Source organism: Choloepus didactylus, chromosome 24 (genome assembly GCF_015220235.1).
Source record: "Choloepus didactylus isolate mChoDid1 chromosome 24, mChoDid1.pri, whole genome shotgun sequence".
Lineage (NCBI taxonomy): Eukaryota > Metazoa > Chordata > Mammalia > Pilosa > Megalonychidae > Choloepus > Choloepus didactylus.
In genome coordinates this window covers 2298900-2307682 of record NC_051330.1, presented here as the reverse complement: position 1 = coordinate 2307682, position 8783 = coordinate 2298900, and the positions used below count along the sequence as shown (strand labels likewise).

General features: G+C 41.9%; 1 pseudogene; it reads right to left on the bottom strand.

The window, feature by feature from the left end:
* Positions 1-6942: 6942 nt before the first annotated feature.
* LOC119519997 lies at positions 6943-8252 on the bottom strand (annotated as a pseudogene).
* Positions 8253-8783: the final 531 nt, after the last annotated feature.

The window sequence follows — 8783 nt, the reverse complement described above, 5'->3', positions numbered from 1 at the left end:
GCTTTCTCCGTTCCCAAATGGAGAAGGCATGTGAAGTCTTCCTCCCGTGAAACCACAATACACACGAGCACCCTACACGTTCCGGTTGCCATCTGTGAACTTCCAACTGCCACGGATATTTACGTAGCTCTTTCCAGTCTGAAAGCGTTCCCACACCCGTGCTTTCATTTGATCCTTAGGAATACCCTGCCGGGGCGCAGGACAGGTTTCATTCTCCCGGCTTTATGAGGAGGCAACTCAGTCTCCTGTGTCCACAGAAGTCAGAGGAGCCGGGGCCTGCACTTACAGGTTCAATTCAATTCACCAAACTGAACAAACAGAGACATACATGAGTGTTTGAAGGTAAACAGGGTCTCCGCCCTTAAGAAGCTCGTAATCTAGTTGGGGAGAAAATGCCCAAAATAAAAATAATTAAAATAAGAATACAGGATTAAATAAGGCAAGACCAGATACAAGGCAGTATCTGTGAAATGAGACAGGAATGTGCTGTGATTTTTGACTGTACTTAAATAACTTTCTTCCTATGGTTGCACTGAAATTCCCAAGTACCCTCCACCCACTCTTCTTTATCCCAAGTATCTGCTTAATATTCTGGGTTTTGCCCCGATTCCGTAAGGCGTCTATAAAAAGTTGTCAGCTTTACACCTTAGCTATGGTGATGTCAGGACTTGTCACATTCTCTTGTCTTGTACTTACAGTGCAACCCTGGGGAAAAACAAACAAGCAAATAAACCAAAAACAAAACAAAGCAAAACACCTCACAGGAACATGAAAAAGGTGGTGGAGAAAGGATTGCTTTTGGTGTTCCAGAAAAGTCCATCTTCACTCCTGGAACTGGTGAAGAGAGTGGACTTTAGAGAATGGTGTGACGACTGATGAATCACACACGAAGAGAGACTTACAGGAGGAAGGAGGTTCGGGACAGAATACAGACCAGGCCAGAGGAGAAAGTGAGTGAGAAGAAAAGGAGGAAATCCTAACACACCCAGATCACGACAAGCAGAAGAAACATGGTCTGATAATTACCTGCAGACTTACAGGATAACAGACAGATCATTTAAAAACCGGAATTTCCCCAAATCTAGGCTGGCACAGACCTGTACCTGCTGCCCCTAGAAAACAAAGATTCCCCCCAAATGCCTTCTCCTTCATTTGGGGGACTCTGTAGCCTCTCACGTGGGGACTGGTTCTGTCTCCTTACTTATTCCGATCTGGGGTATCACAGTAGCAAAAACAGATGCACAGTGGGGACAACTCAGATCAACTGATGAACGAATAAACAATATGTTGTATATACATACAATGGAGTATTATTCAGCTATAACAAGGAATGGAATATCAATACAAGCTACATAGAAAATGGATGAATTTTGAAAACTTTATGCTAAGTGAATGAAGCTAGACACAAAGGGTCATGGATTCCATTCGTATGAAATGTCCAGAACTCGCCAATAGACACAGACAGAACTAGTGGTTCCCTGGAGCTGGGGAGGGAGGAATACGGATTGACACCTAATGGGTATGGGGTTTCTTTTTGGGGTGAAAAAATGTTCTGGAATTGGTGGTGATTGTTGCAGAACTCTGTGAATACACTGAAAACCACTGAATTATACAGACTTTAAAAACGGTGAATTTTATGGCATGTAAATTATATCTCATTAAAAATATAGGTGCACAATGTTAGAGTTTTAGTTTGAAACTTAAGGAAAACATAAGGGAACTGAATTATATTATTAGCCTGATATTTACCTGGAAACATTAGAAAGAACATAAGTAGAATATCTTTGAAAATGTATGAACAAAAAATGAAACAGATGGAAAAGAAAAAATGAGGGAGATGGAAGACAGTCAAAGGATACCCAACATGTGCTTAATTCCTAAAGAAAAGAACAAATGAGAGGGCAAAAAAAAAAAAAAAAGTCAAAGAAGTAGTAGCCCAAAACTTTTCTGAATCAATAACAATAGTAACTGAAATTTATAGTTTTAAGCACTACCGTGAGGCACAGAGACGTTTAGTAACTTGCCAAAAGAAATACTACAGTAAATGGCAGAACTCAAATAAAACAGATTTAAAGGGTATAATGTGTCTACGAAAAACTAACAACTAAGACATTCTGGTAAAGTTAGTGAATTTCACAGATGAAGGAAAACCTACATGGGCTTCCAGACTGGAAAGGTTCCTCCTAGAGGGAAACCATCAACCCGGCTGCAGACTTCTCCCGGGCATCAACTAGTCAGAAGGTAGGGAACGAGGCCAGCAAATCCTGCTGCAAGTGTGACCCGAGGCTTCTACGATCAGCTCACTTGTCTTTGAAGTAGAAACATTACAACTACCGTCTTTGGCACTTGAGGCTTGTCACCAGTGAGACAACTTCCCCTAGTCCAGCAGATCCCCGGGAAGGAAGAGGCCGTTTCCCTGACGTTTCTGACGGGAATGCGAGGCCTCCATGGGGAGGGGGTCACCCTCTGTAAAAAGCCCTTTGTCCACACTCTTCTGGTATTCAGCCCCTCTTATGGCCACCCCTCACTGAATGATGGTCCTAAGGGCTCTGCCTGTGTACCGCTGGTCCGCCAGGAGAGGTGATCAATACAAAAATCTCTTGCCTATGCCTAATGTTTATTCTACACGCAGAGAATGCACAGCAAGTCCCAACTGGTCCAGCTGACCGCTGACTCCTGCAATGTCAAAGAAGCACAGAAACAGACTTAGCAGGCATTAACAAACTGGGAAAATATCTGCAACACAGGTAACAAAGGGCTGATATTCTATAAAGAGTGTTTGCAAATGAATGAGACAAAGATGAGCCCAAATGGGCAAAAGATGTGTAGGCAATTCACAAGTGATTCATAAAAACAGGTTCAACTTTACTGTTCTAGTTTGCTAATGCTGCTGGAATGCAAAACACCAGGAAAGGATTGGCTTTTATAAAAGGGGGTTTATTTGGTTACACAGTTACGGTCTTAAGGCCATAAAGTGTCCAAGGTGACACATCAGCAATTGGGTACCTTCGCTGGAGGATGAACAATGGTGTCCGGAAAACCTCTGTTTGCTGGGAAGGCACCTGGCTGGCATCTGCTCCAAAGTTCTGGTTTCAAAATGGCTTTCTCCCAGGACGTTCTTCTCTAGGCTGCAGTTCCTCAAAAATGTCACTCTTAGTTGCACTTGGGGTATTTGTCCTCTCCTAGCTTCTCTGGAGCAAGAGTCTGCTTTCAACGCCCGTCTTCAAAATGTCTCTCATTTGCAGCTCCTGTGCTTTCTTCAAAGTGTCCCTCTTCAAAATGTTACTCACAGCTGCACTGAGTTCCTTCTGTTTGTCAGCTCATTTATATGGCTCCACGGATCAGGTCCCACTGTGAATGGGTGGGGCCATGCCTCCATGGAACTATCTCATCAGAGTATCACCTACAGTTGGGTGGGGCGCATTTCCATGCAAATCTAATCAGCACCAAAACGTCTGCCCCACAAGACTGCATCAAAGAATATGTTTTTTTCTGGGGGACGTAATACATTCAAACCGGCACATCTACCATCAATCAACAAAATACAATTTAAAATAACAATGTAAAACCACTGTTCTATCAGATTAGCAGGGATGACAAAGAATGACAAAACGGCGCTGGCAGGGAGTAGAGCAAAGGACTCTCTGGCCCAAAGGGTAAAGGATGATACTGTGCTTTAAAACTTCAGCTTCCATGTGAGAACAAGGGAACAGATGTTTATTTGGTGCAGGATCTATGTTTTCCAAACAATAAAACTTCTACAGTCATTTTGTTCAAACACCATAACTACATGGAACTTTGAATATGAAGTGAGACCTGGTAGGTTTATACAGGTTAGTGTGAAACAGCTACACATTCCAAAGTAATTTGGGCAGAGAATAAAGGTATATATGCAGCGCCCCCCACGACCACCACCAGAGCTGGGGGAAAATGCAGAAGTGGTGGACTTTCCCACCTGCATTGTTGCTGATGTTCTCACAAACATTGAGGACTGGCGGTTTGGTATGCCTGGCCCTTGATCTTAGGGCTTGCTCTTATGAAGCTCGTTACTGCAAAGAAGAGGCTAAACCTGCATATAATTGCACGTAAGAGTCTCCTCCTGAGTACCTCCTTGTTGCTCAAATGTGGCCCCCCCTCTCTCTCTCTCTAACTAAGCCACCTTGATGGGTGACCTTGCTGCCCTCCCCACTATGTGGGACCTGACACCCAGGGGTGTAAATCTCCCTGGCAATGCAGGATATGACTCCTGGGGATGAATCTGGACCCGGCATTGTGGGATTGAGAACATCTTCTTGACCAAGAGTGGATGCGAAATGAAACAAAATAAAGTTTCAGTGGCTGAGGGATTCCAAATGGAGTCGAGAGGTCACTCTGGTGAACATTCTTATGCACTATATAGATAACCCTTTTTAGATTTTAATGCATTGGAATAGCTAGAAGTAAATACCTGAAACTACCAAACGCCAACCCAGTAGACTTGACTCTTGAAGACGATCATATAACAATGTAGCTTACAAGGGGTGACAGTGTGATTGTGAAAACCTTGTGGATTGCACTCCCTTTATCCAGTGTGTGGATGAATAAGTAGGAAAAATGGGGACAAAAACTAAATGAAAAATGGGGGGGGGGATGATCTGGGTGTTCTTTTTTACTTTTATTTTTTATTCTTATGTACAACTACATGATTGTACACCATGGATGATTGTATGATATGTGACTATATCTCAATGAAACTGAATTTAAAAAAAAAGAAGACTCTCTGGCCCATTAGCATCTGTACATCTTTTGACAACATGCATCAAAAGCCTTCAACGAGTTCATCTTTTGACACCAGCTCCAGGATTTTATCCTAAGGAAATTAAGAATATGTTCAGAGATTTATCTACAAGTGTTTTCATAAAAGCGAAAAACTGGAAACAACCCAAATGTACAAAGACAGGGATGGTAATTATGGTACATTTGTATATTGGGATACCACACAGTCATTAAAAATGCTGTAGAAGTATGTTTGACGAGAGAAAATGTTCAACACTGTACTAAGCAGGAAAAGCTGGACAGAATATAATCCTAAATATGCATACATAGGAATGGAAAACATCTGGGAGGCTTGATTATTTCTGGTTGCTGGTTTTTCAGATAGTTTTTATTTTCATCTTGCTTACTTATGGTTTACTATTTTTCTACAATGAATGTATATTTTCTTTATAATAATAAAAAAACCTGACAATTATGTGAAGGTGAAAAAGGAAGAAAGGGCATTAGTACATTCCGAAAAGACAAATCATGAAGTACTTGTATTTATCTTGAATTAACTAGATATAATTTTTCTGCTATCGGAGGGAAGGAGGCCTAAACAAATTGACTTGCGTTATAAAAATGATGTTACAATTCAGGTATATCTGTCTCTGAACTGTGAAATTTACATCAGTTACATATTATATGTGCATGTATATAGAGACGGTTTCTTTATAAAATTCTGCATTGACTTGTTATAATAAGCATATAAAATCTAAGTATATTTAAAGAGTAAAAATGATGGTTATAATTATGAACATACTTAGAAACATGGACAGTATCTATGGTTTGATGATAAAAAATCAGAATGCAAAATATGTAAACTATGCTTACAACTATGTTCATATACTTGGATCCTGGATTGGGATACTAAGTAATGAAAATATTTGTTCAAATTCATTCATTCATGTATTTCACAAATGTTTGTTCAGCATCTACTATGGGCCAAGCAACTGTTCTAGGTACTTGGGATACAGCAGGGAATCAAACAGCAAAATATGCCTCCCCTCATGGAGCATAAGTTTTAGTAGGGGATGGGAGGGAGGCAATAAATAGTAAAACATAATAAATATATAAGGAGGTGATAGATCAGTGCTGTGGGCAAAATAAATGGAGCAGGGTAAGGAAGACTGCAGTGCTGTAGGTGAGGGGAAGGTGTAAAGAGGGCGGTTAGGAAGGCCTCAAGGAGACACAGACAGTTGAGAAAAGAGCTGAAGGGGGTGAGACAATAAGTCATGCAGATACTGGGAACGGAGCTTTCAGTGCAAGAGGGTACAATCAGTTTGGGCTCTGCAAGCTATTGTAAGGACACTGGTTTTTATTTTAAGTGAACTGGGGAGACACGATGTTTTTTTTTTTTTTTAATTAATACCCAGATAGTTTAGATTGTTTTAATAAAAATTTTAAAGCACAAATATATATAATTTTTTAAAAAGACTTGTCCAAGGGCATTCAGATTTAATGGCTTTTAAATAATACTCAACAGTGCCTTGTGGTTGCCTTTTTAAGCAGAAATAAGAGAAGCTCATGGATTCCCCTAAAACAAGATGTCCCTCCTTCCTTATCATGGATGGCTTCTGGTAAAATGAATCCTTTTTACAGGAAACTGGGCTGCACAGGCTGCTGAGGGCACTCACCATACCAGGGCTGTGTTCTAACTTGGGGATCACAGCAATGACCAGAAGTACCACCCAGCCATGGAGGCTGTGAAGCCAACTAGTTTTTCAGTGACTTGAGTTGTCTTGCTCATTTTATTTAGTATCTGTCTTACATATATCTGTTCAGATGGGCTTTGTATGAATCTTTCCAACTGATGCTTTTGAGGAAAAAGTCTAGCTAAACAGCGATTGTGACTTTTATGGTAAAAGATGAGCTGAACACTAGCTAACCTACTTGGTCATCATCCAGGGGGATGGGCTCACATGCACCAAGTCTCTGCTTCTTGTGGCCTGCTAGTTATGATGAATCAGCTCCACGATTTGACCAGGGTCCACAGGATGACACAGAGCAAAGGAGTCTGCTAAATATCTGTTCTGTTACTAAGTGATAGTTTGTAAAACATATACTTTTCTTCATGGCACATAACTTTCTAAAAATGAGATTTGGAGACTTGAATGATTCAAGGTCAAATATTAAACATTAGCTTTTTAACCTACATCTGTCATTTTCAGTATAAAGGAAAGCCTCTTGTTTACACTACTGTGATTCTCTTTTTCTGGCTTGGATTTAGCTGTCAGATGGAAGCCTCAGACTTTTGCACGTGAGGTCACCCAATGTCTTCCAGTGTTTGTAGTTATCAGCCAAATGTTGCATCAGAGCTGACAGATGTGCAAAAGCATCCCAAGTATCAAACATGTTTGTTATGAAGTAATCGGTGAAGGAGATCTGGGACTTGGGAATGCTACAAGTATTCTGGTCAAGCACTGGCATCAGGTAGCCCCTGTCTTTCCTCTTCATCAGTCTGTGCAAAGTACTTCTCAGAGATCCTCCCAGCCCATTTGATGCACAGCTCCAAGAGGAGGCATGGGCTGGCTACATCAGCACACTTAATCATCATGCGCTTGATCAGGATTTGGTTTTCAGGAAAGTTCTTCCCAACAGGGTTGCATTCACAATCGCTGCCCTCAATCTCAGCTACTATTGGCTTACTGATGCTGTTCACAAATTTGTTCACGTTAAAAGTGTTTTGTCCTCTCAGTTGCCAAAACCATGTCAATAATAGTCTGGCGCCGTGTTCCATAATGGTTCCTGTAAATATTCTTGAAAATGCTGCACTTGCCCTTGACTGTGAGCTGGAAGGCCAGGGCTACATGGTGACTCTCCAAGGCAGCAGTGTCATTATACAGCAGAGCGAGTTCACTGCCTGCACTGCACAGGAAAGAACTGGTCCCTCCACGTGGTCTACATCATGGACTGTGGCAGCAATCAGCGCTGCTGCCTCATCCAGCTGATGCAGGCTTCCCTTCACTCTTTCCAAGGAAGAAAGCAGTGGCATGCAGGACATCTGCAGCATGGGTGAAGTTATGGTAGGCACTGGAGGAGTGGGTAGTTTGCTTCAATCACTTGGAACCACGCCCAAAGAGTGGTTTCAGAACAGTTTAAAAACTCACACACTCCAAACCGGGAAAAGACCTTTAAGCCCAGGTAAACCAATGGCCTTTTATGTGTAACAGTTTCCAATTCAGGGATGCTGAAGTCCCAGCTTTCCTCATTATCAAGTAACCGAGCAATACAAGGGGGAACATCATTGATGGTTACTGGCATTGCAAGGTGACTGTGACTCTGGTGCACGTTTTTGGTAAACACATACTCATTTCCTGACAACCTTCTCAAGCCATAAGTTTGAGGTTGTGAAAATGTACAAATTAAGGCATCATCAAAGCAATGCTTTATTCCTGAAGACCGGCTGCCAGTGATCCTTGGCTCCTCTGCAACATGGAAAGACACATGGTGGCATCTGCTGGTCTCTCCCTTCTCTTCTGGGTTTTGTTGACATCAGCTTCTTGCTTCCATGGCTTGCGCACTCTCTTGCGCAATCACTCTTCCATGATGGGTTTTTGAGCAGAGATAAGCCAGGATGTCTGGCTTCTGTGAGAAGTCCAGGCTTCTGGGCAGAGGTGGGGGAAGGGGAGAGGCCTGGTCTGTCTAGGTGACAGACAAAGGTGACTGCAGAGATGTGGAGGTGTTCAATCCTAGATAAAGTCTGAAGGCAGAACCTACAGGATTACCCAATAGACTGGGTAGAGGATGTGTGAGATAGAAAGGAGAGGAGTCAAAGACAGCCCTTGGGTTTCTGGCTTGAGCAAATGAGGTAGAGTTGCCATCAATTCAGATGGGGGAATAACAGCTAGGGGCAGCAGGTATGGGGGTGGGAAAAGATCAGGAGTTTATTTGTGCATCTTTTATATTTGAGTGTAGTAACAAAATAAATTTTAAGAATGTGTGTAATGTATCTTTGCAACAAAAAATACGTTTCAAGACTCCTGGTG